The sequence below is a fragment of the Paroedura picta genome, chromosome 2, assembly GCF_049243985.1.
Source record: "Paroedura picta isolate Pp20150507F chromosome 2, Ppicta_v3.0, whole genome shotgun sequence".
Lineage (NCBI taxonomy): Eukaryota > Metazoa > Chordata > Lepidosauria > Squamata > Gekkonidae > Paroedura > Paroedura picta.
Window position 1 is genome coordinate 146,770,784 of NC_135370.1, and position 27,910 is coordinate 146,798,693.

General features: G+C 42.7%; 1 protein-coding gene across 3 annotated transcripts in view; it reads right to left on the bottom strand.

Annotated features, from left to right (window-relative positions):
* Positions 1 to 27,910, bottom strand: part of SLC25A21 (solute carrier family 25 member 21) — a 365,160-nt gene that overhangs the window by 334,519 nt on the left and 2,731 nt on the right. Inside the window, exon 2 of one of the 3 annotated variants that reach the window (XM_077323151.1) lies at positions 12,887 to 12,931. The exons of the other annotated variants lie outside the window; for them this stretch is intronic. The gene's annotated coding sequence lies outside the window, so the exon portion shown is untranslated. The remainder of the gene's footprint in view (positions 1 to 12,886; positions 12,932 to 27,910) is intronic. 3 annotated transcript variants of the gene reach the window in all.

A 27,910-nucleotide genomic window follows, 5' to 3' on the forward strand; every position in this document is an offset into this window, starting at 1 on the left:
GCCACCATTGGTAAGCCAGGAGACTTGGAGGAGGGTCAGTACTGGGTTGGAGCATTCCATGTCATGCCTTCCCTTCAGCCTTGGTCATGCTGATGGGATGTTTGCCCTCCTCTGTTTCCTCCTCCTCCTTTCCATGGCTCTAGCATGCCAAACAGGGCCTCCAGAGGGCCAAAAATATGAACTCCCCTCTGACCAAGCCTCAGATAGAGCAGGGGCAGCCATAGGCCAGCTGTCTCAGCGTTTCCACTGACTTCCTTCCCTTTTGCCCACTGGCCTCCCCACGGGGCATGCCCCAGTTTCCTAGAGTCCATTGTTAGAATGGGCCTTGCTATTAGTAAAATATATAAATGCATCTGTAACAATTAGCAGCTCTTAATATTTTAGAAGAGCCACTGTGGGAGGAGTGGGCCCTATCCAGCCCATGGCTGGATGTCCAGACACCACTTCCACCTCCATGGGCCAATCTAGCAAAGCTGGGTACACCCAGATTGGGCCAGTCCCTGCAGCACCAGCCCCCAACAGCAGCCACATGGCCAGACACTGCCTGGCTACCAAGGTGTGTGCACCCATGGTGCCCTGCCCAGCCCCCCCTCACCCCGATCACCACCTAGAGATGAGGTTCCTGCAACGGGCGGGGTCAGGGGGTATGATCTCCTTTGGAAGAGCATTCCACCAGGGATGAGAAGGTCCTGGTTCTGGTTGATGCCAGTCTGATCTCCTTGGGGCTTGGGACCCTAAACAAATGTTGCTGGCTTGACCTAATGTGTTTTGGGGGGTGTACAGGGAGAGGGTGTCCTGCATATTCTTTTTTCTCCCCAATACAGTATTTACTTCCACATCAACTTTGGTGCAGCTCCACTGCAATCATTATTTTGACTAGGAAGCCTTTTGTTCAAATGTTGGCTGAGAGCAATTAAATGAGACATGCAAGGGTCAAGCTAGACCTGATGTTGGAAGTTCTAAGAACAGAGTTTCCAGGTGTTGTTGTTGTTTTTCATTAGCAGCTGCACAGGGCCCCAATTTGGATCAGGAACACAGAGATTAGGGGTCTTGACGCTTTCTTCTGAGCCATTCTGTCAACCAGGAGCAACCTTGCCATTTGCCCACTTGAAGACAAAGACATAGGCAACATTACATGCACATGGCCTGCACATTTGTCAAGTAGTAGCTCTGCAGGACCTTCAGGTCAAGAAAATTAACGTCCCTTCAAACTAAGATTAGTTCCATAGGCACAAGCAATTCAGCCTTCAGAACATGATTTCCCCACTTCCCAATCCAAGAGGCCACCCACCATGTTCTGGGGAATGAAAGGGACAGGATTCCCAGAGACATTTTGGACTGCTGTGGTGTGGAGGAATTACATTCTGCAGTTGGAAGTCCTTGAGTTTGTGAAGATTTTAGTCAGGAACCAAGTCCAAGGTCTTAACCTGAATTAGGCTAAATCAGAAAAAATGCTTTAAAACACCGATCACAGAATTCTCAGCATCATATCTAGTTTGACCTTGAGATGTACACATTCCTGTAGATGCAGGCTACCAAGTGTTAAAAGGCACAGAAAGAAATGAATGTTGTTGAAATATGCAATGCACTAAGAATTTTTACATGTCCTAACAGTACAGTTCCCATCCTTCTCAATAATCCAGTTGTTTGCTTTTCTTCCTACACAACAATGGCATAAACTACAATCACAATGTGATGACAAATGTTCCCAGGGATTTAAATGCTTCTGATTGGTATTCATTATTTTCTTTTAAAAGAGAAATGTAATCAAAAACTTTAATAGTAAAAATAGAGCATAGAGGGATATCCTAGAAAAACATGCTTGAAAAGCATTAAGAACAGGACATCTAATATTAAAATGATGACAAGTAAACAAACCAAATAAGAGCAAGAAATCATAGGTGAAGTATCTTCACATGGATATGGAGATGTGTTTTTTTACAAGATTATTTTTATGTATCAAAGTGTATTGGACAATTATGTTGTACAGAATGAAATATGAAAGGAATTATGTCACAGAACAAAATGAAAGGTATTGATGTCAGCCATCAAAATATTTCACAATAAAATAAAATATTTCACAATGAACAAATTATTTTCCATATAATGAGCTCCAGGCAGCATACATGCTAACCCCCCCCCCCATATGTGTCTCTTCTTGATAACTTCTTATAATCCAGCTGCAGAATGCACCAGTCCCCTACAAACAACCGCTGATGAAGACTTTTAGGAAATTGTAGAATTAACACAGAAACTTTCCACCTCATTAAGAGAAACAGTATTGTCCAACCTCTAGTTGACCTCCCACCCCACCCTAAGAGGTGTAACAAGCATTCAAAAGTTTTTTTAAAACCTCAGATTGTTACGTTTGCCAGTCTGCCTCATCATGTCGTCATCATGCCCTGCCCCAAGACAACACTCACAAGAATGTTAGCTGGGATGGTGACAGTGGGCAGGACGTTATAGACAGTTCATGAGTCAGAAGGATAAATGTTACGTAGTTCGAGAGAGAAACAGAAAGGAGAAGGGGTGGGAAAATGTTTTTCCAAACTGGGGTCAAACAGGCTAGTCACTCTTTTGTAGAACAAAATAACCAAATATGAACCACTCCCAGGTGATGAAGAACTGACAAAGTGCATGAGTAATAGACACCACACCACCATCTAAAGATAGACACTTTTTGTAGTCAGTTAACCAATTCCTTTCACTAATGAGCCCAAGTGTAATAGTCAAATATATGATTTCCAGCTACAACTTATGGGTTTAACTCTGGGGCTGGTGGCTTGCCTACAGTGACTTCCCCAACACCAGCATGGGGGCCTTCACCTACTGTCTTCAGCCAGCCTAGTTCAGTATTTCCTGGATCCGTTTTGAGTGCTCAGCCAGCCGGCTTTCCTCAACTCTGGGGCTGCAAGGATTGCGGGGTTTTTGCTCCCACATTTGCATTGTGGCTGCTGCAGTCTGAACTTATTCAAGTTTTCGGACCATCTTCAAAGACAGAATTACCTAAACCACTTTGCTAAAGTATGTAAAAGTGCAAGCTAGGAGAGCATTGCAGTTTTAAAATATAATGAATCACACTGGGAGGAAACCACTAGCATGCCTTCTCATACGAAATTAACAGAGGCGTGACAAAATATGCTCTATCAAAGCGGTGTTGCCATATATCTTCTACCCCCAGTAGATGTTGCCCACTGACATTCCTGCGTCCAGTTGGATTGAAACAATTAAATAATTGCCATCAGTGACATCACTTCTGGGGGGAAATATGGGAGGGACATCATGCCTCTCTAGGAACTACTGGAAACTCTAGAGTTTTAGCATAGCTTCCAGCATGTCACAGACAGACAGACAGACAGACAGAATGTTTATTCGGTCAATTGATCCATATAAATAATACATCTATAGAAACTGCAATCAATAGCTTCCAGCATGTCTTAGAAAAGACTGACATAACTTTTTGGTTTTCCCCTGACGTGCCATCCAGTCATCACTGATGACACTGCTACCCCCCTCCCCCCAGACTCCCACTGGTCTAGGCATTACCTGGCTACCCTATACCAAAACTATGGCAATCAACTTCATGTTCTTAAAAAAAATCAAGTGTGGAATGTTCGATGATTTAAAAAACAGACTGGATGTACTGATCTATTTCACTCTATCAAACATCAACTCATTCCAATATAAAGAACAGCTAAGGTTTAAGTCCAGTAGCGCCTTAAAGACCAACAAGAATTTGGGGGTATTAGCTTTTGAAGAAAAAGAGTTGGTTCTTATAGGCTGCTTTTCTCTACCAGAAGAAGTCTCAAAGCAGCTTACAATAACCTTCCCTTTCCTCTCCCCACAACAGACTCCCTGTGAGGTGGGTGAGGCTGAGAGAGGCCTGATATTACTGCTCAGTCAGAACAGAATCATCATTGCTATGGTGAGCCCAAGGTCACCAAGCTGGCTGCATGTTGGGGAGTGGAGAATCAAACCGGGCTTGCCAGATTAGAAGTCAGCACCCCTAACCATAACACCAAGCTGGCTCTCTCTTTTGAGAGCCGGTTCATTTTCAGTTATTTTTCATCCACTTCCTCTGTACAAAGGAATTACAGGTGAGCATGCTTGAATCAAATTGTACTTAGGCTAGAAGGGAGAAAAAAACACGACCAAAATAGACATACCGAAGTATCTGAAATAATTTTTATTCCCTTTTGCACTAAGGCAGGGACATTTCAGCTGAAAAAAGAAAAAAAACTCTACGATAATAGAAACAGAATAAGAATAAGGTATCACCTGTTAAGTTTCAATTTAATATTATTCAGGGACGTATGCTGAAGAAACACCTGCACCTATAAACAGCCACCAGAGGAACAAATAGATAGTATAAACTGAACAAAAACATAATCATACGCATGTTATTTCAGGCCTACATACTTCTTCAGAATGTTGTAAGTGTCAAAAATTTCACTTGCAAGGTAAAATAAGCACATTTTGGCAGTAACATAAACTGTTCACATAATCACTTGGGGCTATGCTCTTGCAACTCCAGTTTGATGCCCTTGGAAAGTTCAAGAGAAATGTCTAGCTCTAAAATAGTATGCCATTTTACAAATATGCAATGCATTAATCATATATACTGTTGGCATCTCTCGGCATTTCTAAAATATTCAACGTTATAGGTAATCTTACTCATGATCTGATATTGCTTTCGAAGTCAAGCTCTCTTCATTGGAAGCTTTTTAAAGTGATACATTTCAAAGCTGCAAGAACATATCCTTCCAATAAAAAGAACATGTTCTCATTTTTAAAGTTAAGGATTAATATGTACAGTGAGAAACTACAGCTGTGAAGAATTTTGCTTTCAAAAAAACATATTAAATTTATCCCAGAACACTATGAAATCAAAGTACATCACCATGATTCACAAAACAGCAAAGCTGGAACAACCATACTTGGCCCCGCTGGAATCAATTGCTATAAAATACATAAATTCTAGCTAAATTCAACTCTTGAACCCTTTTGCATTTCCAATTGGCATAAGCCAATTGAACTCACTCAGCAGAGGTCAAGGAAGATTAAACCAATAATGCACACACTAACATATAACTCAAGTATTTGAAAGTAATTCTTTGGGGGGGGGGGAGAGAGATAGGTAGATAGACAAATAGAATACACACAGACACAAAAGTATATTAATAGCCTCAACAATTTACAAAGACTACACCATATTGCAACAGCGGACGATTATGCATTTGGGACTCAGTAGTTTAATGATTATAAATCTTGTTGAAAAGGTCTGCCAAATTTACATGGTGCTGTTATGTTGGTAGAAGAGTCAATAAAATGTGACTGAACTACAATCAAGAATGGAAAAGCCTCTATTTAAAAAAGGACCAATTTCCTGTTTAGAAGACTACATAAATAACATATAGCAAAGAGAAGATGGGCTCTCCCACCAGAAAAATCTGCATCTATCTATATCTATATATTTCCTGGGCTCCAAGATCACTGCAGATGGGGACTGCAGCAAAGAAATTAAAAGACGCTTGCTCCTGGGGAGGAAAGCTATGGCAAATCTAGACAGCATCCTAAAAAGCAGAGACATCACCTTGCCAACAAAAGTGCGTTTAGTCAAGGCTATGGTATTCCCAGTTGCAATGTATGGCTGCGAAAGTTGGACCATAAGGAAGGCTGAGCGTCAAAGAATTGAGGCTTTTGAACTCTGGTGCTGGAGAAGACTCTTGCGAGTCCCTTGGACTGCAAGGCGAACAAACCGGTCAGTCCTAGAGGAGATCAGCCCTGACTGCTCTTTAGAAGACCAGATCCTGAAGATGAAACTCAAATACTTTGGCCACCTCATGAGAAAGAAGGACTCCCTGGAGAAGAGCCTAATGCTGGGAGCGATTGAGGGCAAAAGAAGAAGGGGACGACAGAGAATGAGGTGGCTGGATGGAGTCACTGAAGCAGTAGGTGCAAGCTTAAATGGACTCTGGGGAATGGTAGAGGACAGGAAGGCCTGGAGGATCATTGTCCATGGGGTCGCGATGGGTCGGACACGACTTCGCACATAACAATAACAATATCTATATCTATATACACGCACACACACTCATCTAGAAATTTCACAGATATGGAATACTCCTGTGACGCAGTATGCTAAACACTGCAGACAACAAACAATAGAATGTAAGGCTGCTATAGGATTACCAGGCTCAGCAAATAGGGTGGTACTGGGGGGGGGGGCAGTGACACCATTCTGTTACTTCCAGGAAATCCCAGAACTGATATCACTCTTCTCTAGGAATCACCAGAATAGGATTTCCAGCGATTGCTAGGGAGGACTAATATCACTTCCTTGGTTTCATGGAAGTGATAGTATGCTGTCACCAATGGCAAGGGCCACTGCTCCTTGCTGGCCATGGCCCACTGAGGGCAGGAGATGTTCCAGCCTCAGAAAACACATGGAAGCCCTATGGATGGAGGATAAATTATTTCAGCAGATTTGTCTGTGTTTGTCCTAAGGTTATGGGTGTTCACTATCATGTGTAGTTTTAATTCTTGTACGTTTTAAAATTTGTGCTGTGTGTATTCTAATCTCTGTTTTAATTTGTTGATTTGGACTGTTATGATTTGTCTTTGCAACCTGCTTGCTGCATTGTTAACTGTCTTGAGCTTGAGGACATAAAGCAGGATAGGTTTTAAATGAATAAGCTTTCTGGTTTCTAAAAGTAAGTAAATTTTAATGAATAGTATCTTCTAAACTATTTGAAACAAAAAACAAAACAAAACAATCTCTTACATGTATAGCAGGTTTTTTGACTGTGAATCCAAACATTCCCTTAGAAGAACAAGAAGAAGCAAAGTTGGTTCTTATATGCCGCTTTTCTCTACCAGGAGTCTCAAAGCAGCTTACAATCGCCTTTCCTTCCCTCTCCCCACAACAGTCACCCTGTGAGGTAGGTGAGGCTGAGAGAGCCCTGATATTACTGCTCGATCAGAACAGCTTTATCAGTGCTGTGGCAAGCCCAGGGTCACTCATATGGCTGCATGTGGGGGAGTAGGGAATCAAACCTGGCTCACCAGATTAGCAATCCACATTCCTAACCACTGCACCAGGCTAGTCATGTCAATCACAGCCATGTCTCCTCGGTCTGGACATAACAAAAGAATGGTGTCCTTTTCAGCATTTTCAGTAAAATCCTTGACAGAGTTGCATAATTCCAAATTCATAGGCTTAGAATTTTAAAAATTAGATACTTTCCCCACCAATCAACCAAGGAGCTCAATTAGGGTTGTGAGCTTCAGCTTGGGAAATTCTTGGACATTTGGGAATGGAGCCTGGGTAGAGAGGGATATAGGGTGGAGAGGGACCTCAATGGGGTATAATGCCCACCCTCCAAAGCTGCCACTTTCTTCCTAGGAACTGATCTCCACAATCTGAAGATAGTTGTAATTCCAGGAAAACTCCAGGCTCCATCTAGAAGTTAGCAACCCTATTGGACATCAACCTAGACAGGAAAAGGAAGCAGAAAAAGGTGATGGTATGGAAGCTGCTGGGAGGAAGGAACAAATAGTTGTTTGTAAATGTTTTATATTTACCTTGTATGTATCTGTTTTTACTGATATTAGCCACCGCAAGCCTGTTGCCAGGGAGAGGCAGCCAATAAATCTAATTAATATTAATGTTAACATTGATGACGACAACAAAAACAATAGTCTTCCTGAGTAGAAACTACCAGGGAAAGAGTAGGTGGGAAAGCTGAAGGCAGAGAGATAGATTTCTTGGTGAGTGGGAAGGGGAGAAGGTAAGAGGAAAAGGAACTACAGGGCTTTCAGGGAAGGGAAAGTATAGTGGAGGAGAAGAGAGGGTGATGGCTTCCTCAAGTTCTTAACATCATATTTTTTAAAGTCACAGATAAAAATTAATAGCCATGAAACCAAGTTAGAACATACATGAGAAAATAAGAGTAAAAATTGTATAAGAGCTGTATGCAATTTTATATGCCAACCCTTTTAACAAAAAATCATTCATAGTTGCCATGTAGTTATTGCATAACAGCTATGATAATTGTGCGAGCAAATGTAATACAAATGACTTTGGATGCATTCACCACCTTAAGCCAAACTCCAATGTATCTTAAGTCATACAATGCGTGTGTCTGTATCCCCTCAAAAAACCAACAACTAGTTTTGGTGATAACAGTAGGTATGTTTCAGAGCACCCACAGTCTGAGTCAAAGCCTAAATGCACATTGTCACATTAGGGAGAATAGATTCCCCTTCCCTTAGATAGTACCGATTCCTAACTTTTGCAGCTTTAATGAGTCCCATTATTTATAAGAAATGTTATCAGGCCATCCTTCTATGAAATGAGGGTGTGGTTGCTTGTCCCTAGAGTATCAAAGCATGCTTGTTTTCCTGGATCACAGTTTTTAGGGGGGGCAGGTGAAATCATGGGATTTTTTTACTCAGTACTTCGAACACTTAACATTGCAAAAGAACAACTCAATCACAAAAATCAGTTGATTTTTACAGGGTTCCATCATAATCGGGGATGGGAGGTGTTGTTCCACCATAAAGGACAACAGTAAGTAATTGCACTTTGCAGAAATATGTAGTCAACAAAGTCCTAGTATAGCCACTTCACTATGTATTGAACCAAAATAAAACCTAAAAATGCAGCCAAGAAAAAATTTAAGCTCAGCATATATGTTTTAAAATGACAAAATAAAGCATTTCAAATGAAGATTAGCACTTTAACTTTCAGTTAATATGATGAAGTGTGTTCTCAACCAGCCAATTATAATAACTGCTATGTAGTGAAATATTTAAACATACCTGTCTAGTAATACTATGATCTTTAGCGGTCAGTTACATGACTACTTGAAATTTTAATCACAGCTTATTTGGAAAACTCATTGAAATCAATAGGACTTACTTCAAAGTAAACATGGTTAGGTTTGGCCAGTTTGTTCAAATTAGAGAGTCTTCTACTACCAGTACTATTAAAAGCTTATTGGAGCCTTTTTCCAAAGTGGGGGAGGGGGGGAAGTATAAATGACATGGCAAATTTACATTCAAATTCAAGTGACTTTAACAATCTGGTTCTCATTTTACCCTGCAACCAGGAACATTATTTTCATATGTAAACAACTGTTGCATAATTAGAAGTTTTGAAGCATATAGGTTCCTGTAAAAAAAAACTTACAAAACATTAAGAATGCCATTTAATAAAGTGGCATGCTTCTAACATAAATCATTGATTAGTTTCTGCACTCCAACATTCTCACTTATAAGGAAAGATTTTAAGGAAAATTTAATCTGGTGTCCAAATACAACATTACTTTAAACATGAGGTCATCTAAACATCTGTCTCCAATATATCCATAGGGATTTAAATCAAAAGTCTGCTAAACATGTACAATCATTTAGAAAATAAATAACAGAACAAATTTAGTCTTGATTATGATTATCATGCATTTTAAGAGGAAACATTTATTCTAATAAGAAAAGTCTGAATTTTAAGTTTATTGACATTAAAGTAAAATAGTTTCATACCAAGAATACAACACTGATTTATATTTACTCTAATCCACTGTTTGATACTTGAGATACAGGACTTGAGCTCTGACCATTTCAATTTATATTCTGCATTATTATTATTATTATTATTTGAGTGACAAAGCAAAAGACTGAGCAAAGTTCAGCAGTACTTTAACAGGCGTAACCTGTAGCATCAGTCTGTCTCCTCTTCATTTCTTTGTTTCATGCACTACACCAGTGCCGTGATCCAACAGAACATGCATGAGTGCAGCCTCCCACCACCACCATCTCCATCTTCAGTTCATCTCCTCTCAGTCTAAGAGAGCCTGCTGAAGGATGGCAAAAGATCTTACTCAAAAAGGCATTTTGGGCAGTGAGGAGGTTGCTGATAGGATTTCTACTTGCTGATGAACTCCCCCCCACACACTTTTGTGAAGATGTATGTGCTTCATATTGCAGGATGTTGGCCACGCACTGATGGTTAATTTGGTAGGATACAAATTTTAAAATAAATTTAATTCACTTACAAAAAATGTGCAGGTGATGTGCAGGACCCAGGTAATCCTGAACAGTTATACCCTTCCAAGTGTGTCAGTTTCAACAAAATGTGATGCTTATAATTCTGATTGGGAATAAACCAAGTGCATTAAACCTGTGCAGTTCAAAATCTGGTCAAGAACTTTTTGAAAAAGGGCATATATAAAAAATTAATTCGCACTCATTTGGAAAACCCTTCCGGGGCTGTCAAGAAACCCCAGGGTTTCACAAAACCCTGGTTGAGAAGAGCCTCCTCTAAGCCCATTGACTTAGTATATATATAATATATAATATGAATGCCATTAAAAGAAACAAATGAATCAAAACACCAGCTGCATATATGAACAAGGCATAAATGGTTATGAGAAAAAGAAATCCAGACACCTACAGGAGCCCCTTATGGTGATCAGAGTTGGAAGTTTGCCTTTCAATGAATGTTAAGGACTTTTAAGTGACAACTGTAACAACTTGGTTGTGTTTGTTACTAATTTTAGCAGGATTCTCTCTTTTGCCAATAAAGTAGTCACTGAGGATTGGACTTTCTGCCTTCCCCACTGCTTCCAAGTTTCATGTTGCTTTTTAAAAAAAATTTCTGTCCAGCTGTTTCCATAACAGAAACTGGAGGCGCAATTAAAACGATTAGAATATGCCAGCATAAAAGTCTCACATATACAAAAATCAACTTGGGATATTAAGTATTTTATTAGCAGGCCTCGGAAATTTGCATACCTAGAGCCTGCTGGATATCTGTTGGGAGGACTTTCCATACATCTTGCCTCCTCAAAAAAAAAAAGTCTCATAACCACCTGCTTTTATAATAGATAGATAAGGAAAGGATACAGGATACAGAGGAAAGGATACAGAGTTCAAATTATTATTGTAGTAATTGGGCACTTTATTGTAGTAATTGGGCACTTTTACATTGGAACAGGGGGGTCTTTCAAATATCCACTTCACATGACCTTGAGTTTTTCCACCTCATCTTTTCCTAAAGACTGAGTTGCAGAACTGCAGACTGCAAACACAGGCTAGCCAGCTTATTGCAGAATCCGGGCTATGCTGCTTTGATGGAGTACTCACTGCTTGGGATGTCACCCTCAAGAAGCACTATTGAGCTTCACCGTAACTTAGAGGTCCCAGCTTTGCGGTGACTGCTTTAATCCTCTACCACAGTTTCCAGACAGCACACCAACTGGCAGTGATGGCAGCAAGGCTCCTCAAGGACAAGATCAATGGGTTCATGTGTATTTATACTTTGGTGCTATTCATTTGCTGATTTGATTTAGTGTTCAGCAGCCAACCAGAATGTGATTTTGTATCTAGTATTGTGTGTTGAGTACACATTACTAGGTACTCTTTCTGTTGCCATTGTGACATGAACGTCAGGTAAAGCCTGGGAATCCAAGACCTCCCCTTTAAAAGTCATATACCTCCCAGCAAATTGACCCCTATCTGACTTTCCTTGTTTATGGTGTGCTAGAATACTGCCCTTCGAGTAGGATTACAGAGAGGGGGAGTATTGTTGCCCAGAAGTAACCTTGGGGATAAACCATCCTGGAGGCACCCACCACTGGCATCTTATAGCTCTGATACATTAGAAAGGGGGAAATGGCCACTTCCCCATTTGGGAAATATATTTTCTGACATCAAAAAGGACTTTAAAACTAGCTATACAAACAGGTGAAATAAAATGCTAACCAAGCCCAGGAAAGTCCCAAGACACCTAATGTCAAGAGCCGACCTAGAATGCCTGGCAATTATTTTTCTAACTCCACCCGACATTCCCTCCCAGAGTGATAATCAATAGCATTCAGGTTTAAAGCAGGCATCCTGCCTTGCCCAGAGAAACAGGACATTAACTAGGTCAATTTCTACCACGACCTAAACTAGACTTTTAAAAATTATTTTAATCCAATCAAATTTGCCAAACACCCTGTCAGTCTATCACCAGCCTCTACCAAAATTTCCCCCTCCCAAATTCAAACTCCAGTGGTCTGTCGCCCCGCCCCCCATTAACACTGCTGCTATTAGTTTTATTTTGATTGTTATCCTTAGTATTTTAGTGGTAGGCCTGTTCAGCCAGTTATACTGGAAGCACCCCCTGGAAGGCTGGGGGCTATGTGAATGTGGGTTGGGGTGAGAGTGGGGACGTCCTGCAGACAGAAGTTTTGCTGCCATCTGGATCGTTGTGTATATTGTTTTTATATGGGTTTTTAAAAGATTTTTATGTAAACTGCCACAAGCCAGCTAGTACTGGGAGTGGCGGTCAACAAGTATAAATATAAATAAATCAAAAAAATAAAATAATGTAAACTCTTTGCTTGTAATCTGTGAATGATCTGAGAGTCAAAGCCAAAATGCACTGGCAACACAGATCTCATTTTCAAAGCTCCTTTCAGTACATAAGACAAAGAGAACTTGGGCTCCTAGAGGCTTCTACTCCCGAAACCTGGTTGGTGTCCAAGGTGCTACTGGGCTTGAATCTCACTCCACATTTTCTGTGTTTTCATCCCTAAACTCTTAAATGGCAAAAGAATAGGCAAGTATAACGACATAAAATGTAAGACAAATGGTATAATTAACAAAACAATGCTCCAGTTCTAAAAAATAAATCAAAAGGATATCCTTCCATAGGTGCTTAGCATATGATGGGGAAGGGAGAGGCGCTGAATACAACTTCTGTGTTAATGTAATTTAGTGGGTTAATTTCCTATTAAGGGCATTGATACAACAAGCTGTAATAGAGTTGAGATATAATTCATTGTGTTGTTAGTAAAAAAAAAAAAAAGGTTTGTGTGGCAAAAATTATTTCAATAAATACCTTAGAGTTGTTTTTCATCAAAGTTGGGCTAAATCTAATATTCACCTGTAAAGGCAACAGAATAATAATAATAAAAAAACTTGGGCTCTTTCCACAGGGACTATTTAACATATTCGAGCAGCATTGCAGTGCCCTCCAGTGGCTTATTTCATTAATTGTAGTAAAGCAAACCTCAGAGTTGTCTCGTGTAAGTGCTTCAGGATGTGTGCCGATGTAAAACACTATTTTTAGGCAAAGAACATTGAAAGATTGTGTACTATTTTTATTTAATAGAGAGTTTTTGACTTGTACCAAATTCATTTATTTGTTAATAGGAAAAGTTGTTCATGCAAACTGGCCAAATCAAATGGACAGGTTTAGTCAGCAAATGCACCAGTGTTTAAACATTAATCTTCACCCTTCACCAACAGTATATTACTTCTCAGAAAGTGATAAACTGTACAGTCTCCAAAATCATAACATGATTATCATTAATCAAACATCCGATTCTGTAATACAATAAATAGTATAAACAACAGTATGAGACATACCATTAAATAATTAATTTACCCTTTTAAGTCCACTGAGTGATTAGGTGGGTGTAAAATTGCCTTTAAAAGGCTGCTTCTGTTCTTAAACTATTGCCCATCAACTTTAATGGGTACTGAACTCAACTGTTCCTAGCATGATTGTCTTTTCCATTGAACCTTGTCTTCTCAGCCTTCATTTGATCTAATTTGCCTTTTGGAAAAACTGGGAAACTGGGAGAACTGGGGAACCGGGTAACATAAAGAAAGCACCTTTGTAAATTAATGAAATGTGCTATGAGAGCACAGTGAAGCAGTTTGCAGCTTCTTTCTCACTTTAGTATTGGGTGTATTTGCAAATTTACTGGTAGAACATGAATGCAATCTTGGGAGAGGGGAGAGAGCCAACTGACCAGCACACTGACATATTTTGGATATACCCAGGTGTAACCTGCAATGAATGAGCCTCTTGTGGCACAGAGTGGTAAGGCAGCAGACATGCAGTCTGAAAGCTCTGCCCATGAGGCTGGGAGTTCAATCCCAGCAGCTGGCTCAAGGTTGACTCAGCCTTCCATCCTTCCGAGGTCGGTAAAATGAGTACCAAGCTTGCTGGGGGGTAAACGGTGATGACTGGGGAAGTATTGAGTCTGCCATGAAAATGCTAGAGGGCGTCACCTGAAGGGTCAGACATGACCCGGTGCTAGCACAAGGGATACATTTACCTTTACCTTTAACCTGGCAATACATCAGCACAGTGGCCAATTGCCAAAATCTCCTGATTGGGCAGGACAGCAGTTTGTCAGCATCCTGTGCTGCCCCTGGGACCAAGTTATTCCAGCAAAACCTTTGACATCTGAAAAAGACACCATCACACAGCTGCTGAACCCTTGGTGCCCCCAAGAACCACAGGAAGCTGATAAGCACCATGCCCACCATCAAATGGAACCTGGATGATTGGTGTCCCCTCCAGCATGGAAAATGGCAGCAATATCATTTATTGATTTATAATTTATTTATTGCATTTTATCCCACCACTCTCCGAAGACTCGTGGTGGGTAAGAGATGCCCCATTAAAATCCCATTAAACCCCCACTCAATCCAAATAAAACCACCCACAAATTTCTGGCTGAGGATGAGATGTTAAACTGCTCCCCAGTGAAGGTGGGTAGAAACACTTCCTGACTTGTCACCTTCCCGCCCAGCCACAGGATCTCCATCTTGGCAGGGATGAGTTTCAGATGATTCTGCTCTACCCATCCAGCAATGGCCTCCAAACAACTAGCAAATGTATCTGGCGGGAGGGTGAGAAGAATCTGGGCAGCCATCCATGAGGAGATAGAGCTGGGTGTTATCCACATATTGATGACAACCCAGCCCATAGCTCCAGACCAGCTGTGCCAAAGCTGTATGTGGGCAGGCAAGTCTGTGGCAGACCTCTCAGTCTGTGTGTGGGCAGTCAAGATGGAAAGTCATGCCACCCAGGAGGACTATACCAGTCAGCTCTGCAACTGTGGGTTTTAGCATCATGGTAGTTCGCACATATTTGGCTGATGGACATACCATATGAGAACATAACTTACTGACATGGTAGGTGAGAAACCAACTATGGACTGGAGGGCTAGCAGACCTCTGCTGTCCTTCTTTAATAAGAATAGTGCAACATTAAATGCCTACAGTGAACACCCAAAATATACAAGAAGGGGGAGTACTCAGGAATAGGTCAGGAGCCCTCCTCCAAGCCAGCTTCTATGCCCCATAGTGTCCCTTGACCAGTGGTGCCTTCAAGGCCACAGCTGGCCAATGGCCCCAGCAAGCTGCTGTAAGTACCCCCAGATGACAATCCCACAATGTCTACCAGTAGGCTGCACAGATTGCACCCCATGTCCCACTGGAGTTGCCACATAGGATGGTCACTGCCTGGTCTAGCCAGGCGTCCACATGGTGGTAAACTACCAGAAAGGCCTTGATTGTTATGTGGCTAGGAGCAGAACTGGGCAATCTCACACCTGTATCCCAGCTGGTTGGCAGGATACAGCCATCACAGTAGATCCCAGGGCAGCCTACACCCCCATCTGGAGCTTGTGCTGAAGACAGTCACCATCTACAGAGTGAACCTGGCCAGGGGCAGCTATCACAGGACTGCAATACTAATTGTTGATGCCTTGGCTGTGCTGGTGGTCCCCACCAAGGACAAGCTGATGAGAATGAAGGAGCCCAAATCTGACATGATCTCATCAGGCTCTGCTTGCTCTAGCAGTCTATACCAACCTCATGAAACTCTCAGGGTCCAAAATGACCTCAACCTATGCTCACTATCTGAGTACAGCTTCTCCTGGCGTCGGGAGCTGGGTACCAGAAGTGAAGATGTCACCTGCTTGGTCCATCCCTGGGGTTGGCCATGGCTGTCGATGGGAGGGAAAGGGGAGCCAGGGGAGCACATCTTCAGTTGGCTGAACACCTATATGATGATCATATGGATCAGACAATGAGCCTGGCTGTAGACAGCACTATTTGTTGGCTTGTCCCTGACATATGGCATGAAAAATATGGCAGCAGACGGCAGCCCTGGTGATCTATGATGGAGAAAAACACAACTCCTTCACCCAGCAGGACCCCCTGGCATGGAATTTGACCCACAACCCACCCTTTCCCCCTAGCCAGGCAATCAGCAAGTCATTGAGACCAGACATGGTGAAAATGTTTTCCAGGAAAAGTCACCTCTAACCTGCGAATTTAAGCTAAATGAAAGCTTCAATAAGAAAGTCCGTTCATCATGTGAATGTTGATCCTTGAACCTCCACAGTTGGTAGGTAAATTCTAAGGCAGTTAATGGCCATCATGATGTTTGGCAAGCTTGCAGCAGTCCTGGCCAAATAGGTCAGTTTGGACTCCTCCGTGGCATCCAGAAAGTTGTAGAGGTAGCAGTTGGCCTGGGACTAAGATATCTCTGGTATTTTGGTAATAATCAGCCTGCAAGGAAGAAGTGAAAGGATAGCAGGAGGGGAAGGGCCCCAGGGGGAGATGCTTCATCCTGCAGTGCCAGGCCGAGTTCAGAGGGCTTGGAAGACAGGACAACTCCAGGCCGGTACTGTTGGAGAGATGCAGGGTGTTCATGCACTCATGGTACTGCTTGACACTCCATCTCCTGCACATTGCTGGGTCACCCACACATACAGCAAAGGCAGGAGATGGATCAGTCATAACCTTGGCAGGGTTGTGGGACAAAGGGCCACCATATGGGTATAGGCTGTCCAGTGGCTGCAAAGAGGGAAGGGACAGTTTGTATAGGTGGCCCCTGCACCCCAGGGCACACAACCATTCTCCCCTCTCCACAGATCTTGCCCAGTAACCTACTACCATTCCTGGATGGGCTATGCCCAATAAGTACCCTGCTGATGCTCCACACCCATCCTGTGACTGGTGGGTATGGAGCTGTACTCAATAGGCCAGTGTACCATTGTGCATAGCCCCACCCTTGTGTTCCTCAGATACATGTTGTCATGATTGTGCTGAGCCATGTAGGTGGCAATGCCAACCACCAGCCCAACTGCACCAAGATGGAGAAGATGCTGCTGTGTGGGCTGGTGGTGGTACATCTCAGAGTGGCTCTTGCCACCACCAGGAGGAGTTCCACTACTGCTTGTTGCCATGCCTTATGGTGCACGGCTGTGGAGCTCTACCCAGTTGCCCAGATGAAGAAGCTTGCCATGAAGAGTTAAAACAACTACTTTGGGCCAGATTGCTAGCATGTGCCCAGGGCATCCTCCTAAAATTGGGGGATCTACCCATTACTCAGACCATGCTGCATGTGGTGATGGGTAGTTGCAGTACTGAGATCCTATCTAGTAAGTGTATGGTCTCATAGCTATGGTGCACCTCTGAGACTGAGGCATTGCAATGATTGCATTCCACATCTGTGTACTTGAGTGGAGACCACAGGGGATAGGTGAAGGTTGCTGGGTTCATGGTACACCCTGGCCTGGCTCCAGATGTTGCAGTGAATGCAGGCCACAGGTGGAGCTGGGGCTTTTGAGCCACTGTGTGCTTGAGTGGGGCACCTATGGACAGCACAGCACCTCCCCTTCCCTCTTGTCCATATGATCAGCCATCCAGATGAAACAGCTGAAAAGTTGGCATGACTTGAGAGATGCTATGACCCAGAGGCAGCTGTGCATGGAGGGCCTAATAGAGGCTCAGTGGGTGGCCACTGGGCATCTTGAGTAGCTGGTGGTGGTTGCTGGGGACATTGATAGGCGGATGGGATACATCATTCATCCTGCTCCACAGGCAGCAGGATTTGGGACTGCATGATGAATAATCTTCAAATGGCCTTTGCACCATGTCAGTAGTGACAGGTGGTCCTCCCACCAGTGATTGGTAGCCACATGTTCCTTTTGTTTTCCCTAAGCCACTTTCCTGTGGGTTGTCCCCATTGCTTTCACATGGATCATACTCCTGAGTGGGCCTGCTTGGGGTCACTTTCAAATGGGCAGGGTGGTGGAGCCTATTCCCCCCATGGTGTGCTGCTGCCCCTGGTCTTTTTAGCATGGGCCTGTACCTCTAGGGGGGTGAAATATGTGCCATGGGTATGGCTATGCATTGTCATCCTTCCCCATCCCTCTGCTTGCATGTCCCTGAGGTCTCTGTGGTTGTCACCCTGCAATTTGTAGTTTCTCTCCTGCCCGTCATGGTGTTACCCAAATTGCTGGGGAACCATGAATATAGCAAGAGGCTGGGTAACATAGGATCTTTACTACCAATTTTATGGGGTCCGTTTCCTGGAAGAAACCCTTCTTAAATGAAGAAGACGATTAAGCTTACACTCAGGGGATTTATTTGGGGAAATTATCAGGGTGCATTCAAAACACACAGAAGTAAAAACATACATACAACTCCAACTCCAGTTCTGCAGGGAGACAAGTTCAAGATATAGCACCTTTCTTGGATCCAAGCAGCCAAGATACAGGGTTGATGACATCAGGGGTGGACAGGATGCCGGGTGTGGAGGGATCAGTACAACACACACACTCACACACACCTGGGGTATGTACAAGGTTTGATATAGTGTTTGAAATTCCCAGGCCAGCTCCATGACTGCCCACTAGGAGGTCCATGACTGATGATTGGCTGTGAGTTATGTATGAATCTGATAGGGTGGTTGGCTTGGCCCATAGCTATTTGTATAAATGCTTGTGTTAAGACAAACACCATTTAACCATTTGTTCATCCAGTTCTCATTTGTCACAATAACAACTGAAGGTGAAGAGCATGAATGTGTTCAAGAATTCATTTTTTCTTGGATCACAAATGGATCTGAGTGGTGATTGCAGTATGGAAATGAAGCCTCTAATTCCTCTGGGACATTCAGCAATTATTAGCTTGAATCAATCCTGGAAAACCAGGGACATAAGCCAGTCTACCAAGTGTAGATTAGTCCAATCTGTCATATTTCCAATAACCATTTATACTATGAAAGTTGGATGATGAAAAAACTGGACAAGAGGAGAATTGATTAATTTGAACTCTGGTGCTGGCAAAGGCTTCCGTGGATTCCATGGACAGCAAAAGTCACAAACAAGGAGACACTACAACAGATAAAGCCTGATATATCACTGGAAAGCAAAACCTCGAAATTCCAGCTCACTTATCATGTGATCCAACTCAATGGAGAAAGCAATTATGCTAGGATTGGTCAGTGGTAAAAGGAAACCAGGCCAACAAAGAACACTGTGATTAGACATGACCAAAATGGACACTGGCCATAGCATTATACAACTAAAAGAAGCAGTGCAGGATCAAAAGACATGGAGACAACTGAGCCATATGATCACCAAGAGACAGGCACAACTGAATGGCTAACATAATCATTGTCAATGTTAATTTGTTTTGTCAGAACACTCCAATCCTGCCCTCAAGTACTCAAGTTCACATTCTCTTGTATAGATATTCTGTGGCTGATTGTTCATAAGGAGAAAATAAAATTCTGTCATAGGAGATAATGTTGTAGTCACTGGCAGAGCTTAAATCTGTAAGGAGGAACGGAGCACCAAGCTGCTTAAAAGAATAAAATAGTTTTATTAAGAACCAAAACTAACTTTGTATAGAAAGAGGAAAGAGAGAGGCCTAGCAGTTTCTCTAAGTATTGTTCTGCATTCACTCACTCTTTTGTAGAATCATAGAGTTGGAAGGGGCTATACAGGCCATCTAGTCCAACCCCCTGCTCAACGCAGGATCAGCCCAAGGATATTCTTCATATGCTTTTGAATCATGTGCACTACAGATCTTGCATCTTCCAACAACAGTGAGAGCAAAACCCACCAGCCAGCATGATCCAAGAGGTTCTATGGAACGCTGCAACATTTGTAGCCCTTCAGGAAGTGACTTATTCACACCAGTATGGCTTGCTTTTTGTCTTACATTTTTAAAAAATTTCATCAGGAAGGATCTTATACTGTTAAAATTGTTTAATTTTTTTGATACATTCTGTCTAAACAAACCAAAGGGGCAGTACACTAGTTAGAATGCTGGACAAGAGTCTGGAAGACCCAGGCTCAAAACTCAGGGAATCCGCTAGGACAGCTCATTGGATGACCTTGGGCCAATCACACACTCTCAACCAAACCCACCTCACAGGGGTGCTGTAGGATAACGTGGCAGAAAAATCAAAGCTGCTTTGGGTCCCCATTGGGAAAAAGCAGGGTGTAAATGAAGTACAAAAGTAACAACTTTTAAAACAAGAAACAAGGGGAAAAAAGTTTCTGAAGACATGTACATATGGAAACAAGTTGCTCAATATATCTTCTTGCTAGCTTACATTGTTACACAATTTGCAGTGGATCCTTATGAAGAGTTAGACCAGCCTGGTCTAATGACTGAATCGAATAATGGAAATAGACTGGAGTAACTGCATAGGATTGCATTGTTAATGTGTACAAATGTCAAACAATCATTTCCTCTCATCGTATGAAACATGTTATAGAGGAACCTGAAGCAAGCAAAGTACAGGGCAGGTCAGGGCTTGCCACCATTCTGCAGAAACACTGTTCCCAGACTGTACTCCTGTTCTATATATTGCCTGTTTTTTTTCTCCAAATTACCAAGTTCTAAATTAAAGGAGAGCCAACAGAACCTCTTCCCTCATTTCCTAGACATTGTTCATACAAACATTTCTCTACATTAATATGATACAATAAAATCATGTAGACTTTGAGTTAAAAAAAGACTTTCAGAATTAACTGTAGAAATGCCACCTTGTTGATTCCTTCCCATAATACTTCTTTGTACAGTGCATATAAAACACACGCAGCCCAATGGAAATAGATCAGCTACAAACATCAAGGTGCTGGCTTGGTACAAAACCCTATTTTTATTCCTGTGCTGGCTGCAGCGTGTTTGGCAGTACATCTCCTGGAATGTCAATATCCCTATGAATCTGCACAGTGGCCTCCTTGGCTTGCTCAAATTGATTAACTATTATTATTTATTTATTAAATTTATAGCCTGCCTTCCTCCTGGGACTCAAGGCTGGTTACATAAAAAATATCCCTATAAAACCCAACCCTAGAAATAGCATTAATCCCAATATGGTAAAATCCACGCTATCTCTCTCAGTCACCTAACAAGGGATGTGCTAGATCACAGAATCATAAATTTGGAAGGGACCTCTTGGGTCATCTAGTCCAACCCCCTGCACTAGACAGAATTTCCTTTGAATTCATTTCATCCCATTGGTTCTGGTTTGTCCTTCTGGGGCAAGATAGAACAACTCTGCTCCATCCTTGATATGGCAGCCATTTAAATACTTGAAGATGGTTATCAGATCCCCTCTCCAGGCTAAACAGACAAGGCTCCCCCAACCTTTCTTCATATGTCTTGGTCTTCAAACCCCTCACCATCTTTCTTGCCCTCCTCTGGACACAGTCCAGTTTGTCTACATCTCCCTTCAACTGTGGTGCCCAAAACTGAACACAGTACTCCTAGTGAGGCCGAACCAGAGCAGAGTAAAGCGGTACTATCACCTCCCGTGATCTTGACACGATACTCCATTTGATTCAGCCCAAAATCCCATTTGCCTTTTTAGCTATCGAGTCACACTGCTGACTCATGTTCAATGAATGGTCCACTAAGATTCCTAGATCTTTTTTTGCACATACTACTGCCAAGACAACTCTCCCCCATCCTAAAGGTAAAGGTATCCCCTGTGCAAGAACTGAGTCATGTCTGACCCTTGGGGTGACGCCCCCCAGCGTTTTCATGGCAGACTCAATACAGGGTGGTTTGCCAGTGCCTTCCTCAGTCATTACCGTTTACCCCCCAGCAAGCTGGGTACTCATTTTACTGACCTCGGAAGGATGGAAGGCTGAGTCAACCTTGAGCCGGCTGCTGGGATTGAACTCCCAGCCTCATGGGCAAAGTTTTCAGATGGCTGCCTTACCACTCTGCGCCACAAGAGGCCCCCATCCTATATTGGTATTAATGGGTTATCCTATCTAAATGCAAAACTTTACATTTGTCCCTACTGAATTTCATTATATTTAATTTAGCCCAGTTCTCAAGCCTATCAAGATCATCCTCTATTCTGTTGCTGTCTTCAGTTGTGTTTGCTACCCCTCTCAGTTTAGTATCGTCTGCATATTCAATAAGTATCCCCTCTAATCCCTCATCCAAATCTTAACACTGCCCGTGGCGCCGCGGGCGCCACAGACTAAATAAAAGGGTAAGGGGTTCTGGGGCGGGATGAGGAAGGGTCCGGATTGGACCCTTCCTCCGGACAGACAATCGGAGGGACCAATTGGCAGGCACGCAGCGCCTGCCAATTGGTCCCTCCGATTCCCAGCCCCAGCAACTGCGAGCCGCGCGCAGCCTGGCTCACAGTTGCTCCTTTGCCTCCGATGCGTCAGGCCCCCCGCAAGGGAGCCCCCAGCAGCCGCACAGAGCGCGGCTGGCGGGGGCTCCCTGCCCGGTGACCTGACGCGGCGAGAGCCATGTAACTTTGTACTGGCAGTTGCTCCCCAGAAAAGAAAGGTCTTCCTATCATCAGCTACAGGAGCTCTCTACTTGGGACCCTTTGCACTCACACATTCTCTGACAGAGCTCCCACCAGCAACTTCAAGAACACAGTGTAATTAGAGAAAAAGGTAGCGTAGTGATAGCTGCTACTCCCATAGTCTTTTTAACTCTACTCCCAGCCACCACAATCACAACATCTATCCCTGTGATGGCCCTGTTATTCAAGGATGACACACACCAATGACTGCATAATAGCATTACATATTCCATCCACTCTCTTCTGTACAAAAGACACAAACACAACCCAGGAAAGAGTGCATACTGCCTACTTTAGCACAATAGTTAAGAAGAAGAAGAGTTGGTTCTTATATGCTGCTATTCTTTTCTACCTAAAGGAGTCTCAAAGTGGCTTACATTTACCTTCCTTTCTCCCCACAACAGACATCCTGTGAAGTAGGTGAGGCTGAGAGCCCTGATATTACTGCTCAGTCAGAACAGCTTTCTCAGTGCTGTGGTGAGCCCAAGGTCACCCAGCTGGCTGCATGTGGGGGAGTGCGGACTCGAACCCAACTCGACAGATTAGAAGTCCTCTCTCCTAACCATTACACCATATGCTGCTATACTACTACACTACATATGCAGATGGTACAGTAAGAGGCCATCTGAAATCTGCAATTTACAAGTATCAATCTCTCATTTAGACAGGATCTTCTTGGTAAGCGACACATGGGTTATATGGAGAACTGCAAGGAATGAAGCCATGGTTGTTGTTAGATGAATCAATTAGTTAGGAATATGATGGAATTCTTCAGTTTTGTTCAGAACAGACAAAGAAAGGAACACAAGTCCTCTCGGAGTCTTCAAAACAGCTTACTTAGCCAACTTACATAAAAGCTGCCTGTAACTACTCCAAATTCTGGTACCCTGGATCTAATAAAACATTAATTGGATTTCAGAAAAAAATGATGGAACTGAAAGGGATTTGGTGGGCTATTAATACATTGGTTCAGTTTCTCTGCAGCTGTTATTTTAAGGAGAGTTCCAACTAGCTACACAGTGGCTGTCTTAGTTGGACTGTACAATTGCACCAGTATTCCTGTTGAACTATTTTACATGCTTTCCCTCTAGCACAGCACATTTATGGCTTAGATGAGCAGCAAATGTTTCTTACAATGTGAAACTCTGTTGATTTTAAAGCAGCCTTTGATAGCATGAAGAAGAGTAGTTGTTTTTTTATATCTTGCTTTTCACTGCCTGAAGGAGTCACAAAGTGTCTTACAATCACCTTCCTTTCCTCTCCCACAACAGATACCCTGTGAGGTAGGTGGGGCTGAGAGAGCTCTGACAGAACTTCTGTAATAACAGCTTTAACAGGACTGTGACTAGTCTAAAGGTTACCAAGGCTGGTTACTTGTGGAGGAGTGGGGAATCAAACCCAGCTGTCTAGATTAGAGGCTGCTGCTCTTAACCAGTGTACCAAAATGACACAGAGTACAGACTAAGCCTAAGAATGCTAAATGTACTTATTCACATGCTACATGAAATTAGTTTACTTAGAGTAAGATGCATCCCTCCCAGTCACCTATCTGATAGGGTTCTACTGGCAAAAGTAGTAAAACAGGGATGTATGCTGGCTTTTCAACGTATATATCAATTCCATGGTGCAGGATTTATCAAACCCAAATGTCCACTCTCCTAAAATAGCACATAGAGTGATTTCTGCCTTATTACATATGCAGATGGTACAGTAATTTTATCTCACTCCCAAACAGGCCTGAGGACAGCACTCCAAGCCTTTACTGTGTAAATAAATTACAAAAAAACCCTAAAACCCACACCTTTACCAAAAGGCATGAAAAACATAGATGGCAGATTTAAAGACACAGAGTAGGTTAAATCCTTTAAATACTTGGGGATAGTCTTCTGGTCAATAGTTGGGGAGAGCCCATGCAAATCATATGACCATAGAACTACCTCAGCCATTCTGACTTTCTTCAGCATGATGCAGTAGTTAAGAGTGGCAGAGTGTAATCTGGAGAGCCAGGTCTGATTCTCTGCTCCTCCACATGCAGCCAGCAGGGTGACCTTGGGCCAGTCACAGTTCTCTTAGAACTGCAGTTCTGGAGGCCTCACTTCAAGAAGGACGTCGATAAAATTGAAAGGGTACAGAGGAGAGTGACGAAGATGATCTGGGGCCAAGGGACCAAGCCCTATGAAGATAGGTTGAGGGACTTGGGAATGTTCAGCCTGGAGAAAAGAAGGTTGAGAGGGGACATGATAGCCCTCTTTAAGTATTTGAAAGGTTGTCACTTGGAGGAGGGCAGGATGCTGTTTCTGCTGGCTGCAGAGGAGAGGACACGCAGTAATGGGTTTAAACTTCAAGTACAACGATATAGGCTAGATATCAGGAAAAAGTTTTTCACAGTCAGAGTAGTTCAGCAGTGGAATAGGCTGCCTAAGGAGGTGGTGAGCTCCCCCTCACTGGCAGTCTTCAAGCAAAGGTTGGATACACAATTTTCTTGGATGCTTTAGGATGCTTAGGGCTAGTCCTGCGTTGAGCAGGGGGTTGGACTAGATGGCCTGTATGGCCCCTTCCAACTCTATGATTCTATGATTCTATGCTTACTCAGAGAAGTTCTGTAAGAGCCCCAACTTACTTCACAGTGTCTCTTGTGAGGAGAGGAAGGGAACAGTGTTTGTAACTCCATTGGGTAGTTAAGTGGGGTATAAAGACACAACTCTTCTTCAGAAAATGGGCTTCCTATATCCGTGCAGTAATTAAGGTTTTCCAGGGAAAGGTGATTCCCTAACTAAAGTATGACTCCCAGCTCTGTCTTTACAAAAATCTTTTCCCCATGGAAGCAGTACAATAAAAGTTTCAGGGGTCAATATTTGGAATCCCTTGATGTATAGCAAATGGCAGGGATGGTATACAGATGGCTTCAAATAACCATTTACTAGTTTAAATTAATCTGCAACCCACAGGGACTTACACCTCTTATTTGGTGAGAAAACCATTGTTCATATTGGCTAAGAACCATCAAGAAATAATGGCAAGAGTATGGTTTCTCCACTTCAGCCTTGCTACAGTTAGGCTTTCAAGGGAATACTTAAAGCAATAGCTTTAGGACCTGGCCTTTCAGGGGTGAATATCTGGAGTCCCTTGATATATACTAGAGAGTATATAGGCTGGAGGCTGGGATAGTCTCTCATGAGGCTGCCTGGCAATCTAACCGCAGTAGAAGAATGCCTTTCTTGCCAGTAGACTAACACTATTAGAAGAACATTCATTCTGGCATGCTTCAACGGCCTACTCTCAGTCTTTAAGGAAGGCAGGTATCTTTGTAGCCCTTATTCACAATGGATGTGTCTCTACCAAATGCAGATGGTACAGTAAAGCATTTGGGACTGTAAAGCATTTGCTATCGCATTGCTCCTGTTCAGCATATCCAACATATATTATGCCAGTGTTAGCAAACTCCCCAGGAAGATCAGAGCAGTTCTACATCTCTCTCCTGTCATCAGAAATAACATGCAATATCACAAAATTTTGCATGAGGGCATGCAGCATGCGTACATAAGCAGATGGTTCTTAAACAAGGCTGAATAGCACCATTAAATTTAATTGCTGATCTTAGTATCGTATGTGGTAAGTTTTTAAGCTGATTTTATATCAAAATAAACTGAAGCAGTGTGAAACTCTGATCCTTGCTGAATCAAAGCAAGTACCTGCCATCCCCCTTCAAGGATCGCTGCCTTGTTGTGGCAAGGGGGCTTGCGTAGTTCAGTGAAGCTATGAGCTATACCGTGCAGGGTCACCCAAGACGGACAGGTCATAGCTGAGAGCTCTGACAAAAAGTAATCCACTGGAGAAGGAAATGGCAAACCACTCCAGTATCTTTGCCATGAAAACTCTATGGACAGTTCCAATAGGCATAACGATATGACGCCGGAAGATGAGCCCCTCAGGTCGGAAGGTGTCCAATATGCTACTGGGGATGAGCAGACAGCTAGTACGAGTAGCGCCAGAATGAATGAAGCGACTGGGCCAAAGCCAAAAGGACGCTCAGTTGTGGAAGTAACTGGTGGCGAAAAGACAGTCCGATGCTGTAAAGATTTTTATTCCATAGGAACCTGGAACGTCAGATCCATGAATCAAGGCAAGCTGGACGTGGTCAAACAAGAAATGACAAGACTGAACATCGACATTTTAGGAATCAGTGAACTAAAATGGACAGGAATGGGTGAATTTAATTCAGATGACCATCAGGTATACTACTGTGGACAAGAATCTCGCAGAAGAAATGGAGTAGCCATAATCAATAAGAGAGTAGGAAAAGCAGTCTTGGGATACAATCCCCAAAATGACAGAATGATCTCAGTTCGAATCCAAGGCAAACCATTCAACATCACAGTGATCCAGGTCTATGCCCCAACCACTGCAGCTGAAAAGGATGAAGTTGATCAGTTCTATGAAGCCCTACAACACCTTCTAGAAGCAACGCCAAAAAATGATGTGCTTATCATCATGGGGGATTGGAATGCTAAAGTAGGAAGCCAAAAGATAACCGGGATAACAGGCAAGTTTGGCCTTGGAGTACAAAATGAAGCAGGGCACAGGCTGGTAGAATTTTGTCAAGAGAATACAATGGTCATAGCAAACACTCTTTTCCAACAACCCAAGAGACGACTCTACACATGGACATCACCAGACGGTCAACACAGAAATCAGATTGACTATGTGCTCTGCAGCCAAAGATGGAAAAGTTCTATACAGTCAATAAAAACAAGACCAGGAGCTGATTGTGGTTCAGATCATGAGCTTCTTGTTGCAAAATTTAGGCTTAAATTGAAGAAAGTAGGGAAAAGCACTAGGCCACTCAGGTATGAACTAAATCATATCCCCGACGAATACACAGTAGAGGTGACAAATAGATTTAAGGAATTAGATCTGATAGACAGAGTGCCTGAAGAACTATGGACGGAGGTTCGCAACATTGTACAAGAGGTAGCAACTAAAACCATCCCAAAGAAAAAGAAATGCAAGAAATCAAAATGGCTGTCTGAGGAAGCTTTACAAATAGCTAAGGAGAGAAGGGAAGTAAAAGGCAAGGGAGAAAGAGAAAGATACACCCAATTGAATGCAGAGTTCCAGAGAAAAGCTAGAAGAGATAAGAATGCCTTCTTAAATGAACAGTGCAAACAAATAGAAGAAAACAATAGAATGGGGAGGACCAGAGATCTTTTCAAGAAAATTGGAGATATGAAGAGAACGTTTCATGCAAAATTGGGTATGATAAGGGACCAAAATGGTAGGGACCTCACAGAAGCAGAAGAGATTAAACAAAGGTGGCAAAATTATACAGAACAACTATACAAGAGCGAGCTTAACATCCCTGATGACCACAGTGGGGTAGTTACTGACCTGGAGCCAGACATTCTGGAATGTGAAGTCAAATGGGCCTTAGGAAGTCTAAGCAACAATAAAGCTAGTGGTGGTGACAGCATT